The sequence below is a fragment of the Podarcis liolepis genome (genome assembly GCF_965112155.1).
Source record: "Podarcis liolepis genome assembly, chromosome: 9".
Classification (NCBI taxonomy): domain Eukaryota; kingdom Metazoa; phylum Chordata; class Lepidosauria; order Squamata; family Lacertidae; genus Podarcis; species Podarcis liolepis.
Genome location: NC_139564.1, coordinates 28,930,611 through 28,934,953, shown reverse-complemented (window position 1 = coordinate 28,934,953; position 4,343 = coordinate 28,930,611).

Sequence of the window (4,343 nt, the reverse complement as noted above, 5' to 3'; positions counted from 1 at the left end):
GGATGTTATCTTTTGCTCAAAGTTGATTCTGTTGATTCTGCACAGCTCTCAACTACATTATATAAAGATATATTTAGCAGCCATTGATATAAAAGGTTCATTAGACTGCAGTGCCCAACATCAGGAAAGCTCCAGAATTTCTTTTAGACTCCTCCGCTATTCACACTGCTGATTCTATTTTTTCTGGATACAAGGCATCTTTAACCAGAGTGCTGCCAGCAACATCAACGGAAGGTGATTTGTGTGCCCTGTGTCTTGCACTGTTTTTGTTATTCACAGAAGTGTCTCCAAAAAATCCAGGCAAGCATAATTACTTGTAAAATAACAAGAGTTAAAATGAATTCATACAAAGCTAATTAACATAAATTGCTGTCAGTGTTAGGTGGTGTGAAACTCAAATGATTGTTTCAGAAGAGGTATTATGGTAAACAATAGCAGATCATTTTCAGAGCATGTTGCAGGCGGTTACAGGTACAACTGCAAGATAAAATTGCTGAAAGGCAAACAAAAGATTGATGCTTATTTGCTACTTAACGGCGATACAAAGAAGCTGTTGTCTATAAAAACTTTTTTAAAAAGCAGTTCTGGAAATAGTTGGGAATGTTTGCGACTGGCTAATTTTCTTGTTCTGTTATATTATGATCAGTGGAGTAGGGGTGGTGGTGGCTGGCGACTCTGTTTAGAGCTGGACAGAGGTGCCAACTATCTGGGGCTCTGGGTGCATGAGCACCTACAAATTTTAAATGAAGGGGCCAGGCACCCTCAAGAGTCCACTTGTGCATGCCACGGGCATGCTGGCATCACACACGCATATGCTGGGGCATACCGACATGCTGTGCACATGCCACAGGGTGTGCTGACATCACTCACGCATTATCCTCCAGGAACTTGTCTAAGCTTCTTCTCAAGCCATCCAAGTTGGGAGCCATCACTTGAGGGACGCACTTTTTCAGCAATAGATGCTGCCAGGGACTGGACTGAGGAGGAATGGTGGAGACCGCCTCCCCAGCTTGACCCTTCCAGAGAAGAGGAAGACAGTATAGATTTACAACTGTGGTTTGCAGGAAGTCACAGCTCAGAGGAAGATGAGGGGAAATAATGCGAGAGGAGGAGAAGGAGCTGAAACAGCTGACTGACACATTATCACTAGAAAGCATTCCAGACTCCTCCTCTCCCAGAACCCGGCGAGCATTGAAAGTAGGAGAGCAAAGGGCTTGGAGACAGATGGCCCTAAGCGGCAACTGTAAGGTGGGTGGTTCTGTTGACAAATGAGGAGAGAAGGGGTATGTGGAGATTTACTCGGAGCAATGCCATCACTTCAAGAGGCAGCATGTCTAAGCCTCTCTCTGTGAATATTAAATACACAACATTTGTAAGAACTTTCCCTTGTCTTATCCATACCTGTCAACCGACCGTGGCAGTTTGGATCCTCTGGTGCCTAACAGATGCACTGTTATGCACACATATATGCATTTCTGACATGTCACTTGGCTGGAAAACGGTGTCGCAAAATTCATAGATGTGTGAATTTAAATGTAAACCAATTCAAATTTCTTCCCATTTCCCACTTGAAATAAAACAAAACTTTTTAAAAGTAACATTCAGAGTCTAATACCTCAAAGGAAGGCTACATGTTGAACACTGCAGTATAACTATTACTACTGCTGTTATTGTAGTTGTTTGTTTTTGTTGTTATTATCACTGTCACCAGCATTTTAAGGCTAAGGTTTCCCAAGTGGCTTATGTACAATGTTAAAACATAAAATACAGACGAAATAAATTCATCTGTACTATAAAATTTAAAGCCATGATCTAAAAACACCCTATAGTCCAGCACAGTAAGTGCAGTGAATCAATTCAAAATAATTAAACACTTTAAAAGTATAAATGATAAAGCATCAGGCAAGCACCTTTAACTATAAAGTGAAACAAAATGGGCTTCAGTGTTCATTAAAAAGCTGAGAACCTGACAACAGATGATTTGGGTTTGCTGGCTGGCTGGGGAATCAAAATAATGAGACACAGGGGTATTCTAAGCGGCCTGTGGTTCAAATCAAAGGTAGAAACTTAGCCTTTAGCTTTTGGGATTGGCTTTGGGAAGACAGTGCCAATCAAGGGCAGCCAAGCGCAGACAATAGTGCCAATCAGGAGCTGTCAAAGCTGCAAATAGCAGGCAAACATAACCACCGGTTCAGCAGGCGTTTCAGTACTACATAGGTAGAACATTTGTACCTGTCTCAAAACACACCAGTTTGCTATGTTTTTACTGGTCATGGTACTGGACAAAGAATGCTTCTCTATCCTAACTAACGTTAGAATCTTTATCTAAAAACTCTTAAGATCTGATAAACCACGGAGGTAATAAAGCTGTAACATGGTGATGTGAGTGGGGTTATTTTTGCAGAAAATAGGAAAACAATTCACATGAGTTAGTATGCTATGATTATCTATGCACATGGGTGGGGGAAATTGCTGGCTGGCAATCAGAAATAAATACAGGTGCTTAGAACTAGAAAGGGTTGTTTTGATTGTTGCAATAGCTGAAATTCCCACGCAATATGAAATAATCCCGAGGTGTGTGAGGATCTAAGTTCTGCCTTCTGAGTACCTTGAACTTGAACACTTCAGCATGCAATTTTTCTGAATTTCTTTCACGTTGTCTATCATGTTTAGAACTCTTTTGTATTTTCAGTTTCTTTAATTGTTTAGAAAAGAGGTAACTGCCTGTCCACCAAGATGATAGTCATTTAAACATACAGAAAAGTTTATATCAAGTTAAAATAGAAAATAAACACTTCAAACAGAAATAAACACAAGGAAACACTGTTAAAATATACACAATGAAATCCCACCAACTGCTCCTAAATTCTGCAAGACACATATATGAAGGGTGTCTTAAGATGGCTCACCACAACTTTAATGTTTAAACCTAGCATACAATGCATACTCTACACTGTATAGGGTTAGCATGCAAGTACCTTTTAACATGAATAAACAGCTAGCCAGCTCTGCAAATTAGAGAACTAATATCTTTGATGATATCTTCCCCTCTCTAGTATTTTCTGATGTGTGTAAATACATGACTGCACTTGTTTTCCTCCCAGTTTATTTAAACGTATTTAAAATATGTACATTGCAATAGAGACAGTTCATTTAAAATGCCTGTACTTGTGACAGCTTTTTTTCGTTTTAAGTCTTTGAATTACAAAGGAAGGCGACAGTGGGAAGAATTTATTACAGCTTATTTGGAGAGAGCAATTTTGGACTTTTGGTAGGCTGCTTCATTTTGAAGAGTGTGTGGGTCTTGGGGAAAGCTAATTCCAATGAGAACAGGAATAAAAGCCATCTTGCATAATTGCACAAACACTGGAAGCTGCAAAGTTTCATAACAGCCATACATAGCAACTGTCGTCTGATGAAGCTGAAGGCTGGGAGATTCAGGACAGGCAAAAAAAGAGAACTTATTTGCACAGTACACAGTTAAACTATGGAATTACTTACATGAGAGGTAGTGATGGCCACCAATATAAATGGCTTTCAAAGGGAATTCAACAAATTCATGGGGAATAATGCTACGATGGCTACATGCTGTCTCTGAATACCGATTGGGGGAATAACAGGTGCAAAGAATGGTGTTGCACTCAGGTTCAGGGTTGGAGCTTTCCATAGACCCCTGGTCAGCCACTGTGTGAGACCAGAATCCTGAACTAGATGGACTTTTGATCTAATTCAGTAGGGCTTTTCTTATGTTCTCATGCCTCACCCTTTTCCAGTTCTGCATTTTGCTGGAAGCATTTCCAACGTCTGTTTCTAGAGTGCTCAGCTTGACTGTATTTTTGGACTGTATACTGAACATAACATTTTTAATAAGGATTGAGGCTCTTCAACAAAAAATGTCTGCCAGTACTATAACGGAAAGCTAAATATACCAATTGTTCGCCATAAATATTCGATGCTGAGGATGTTTTCAAAAGGGGAATTCTCCCAACTAAATGGCACTAACAAATCACTTGTTTGGAAACATTTCCTTGTTTTTGTTGTCCTGGTGCTTTGTGAGTACTATTCTTTCAAAGGCACCCTTCCAATTAAATAGATTAATGGGGTTTTTTGTGAGCTTGATGATGTTTTCAAAGCATTCTGAGAGGCTGACTATGGAAATCAGCACTCGCATGGTGAATTTTTCAACCATGACAACATTCTGTTCAGTGTTTCTCCAATATGGAATGGGGATTCAAAACTTAATTCACATTTTTCAGCTGCCCCAAACAAGCACCAATTCTTTATAAGGCATGCTGAGATCCTAACATGCAGTTGTGCGCTTATAACTCGCTACTGTGTAAAAA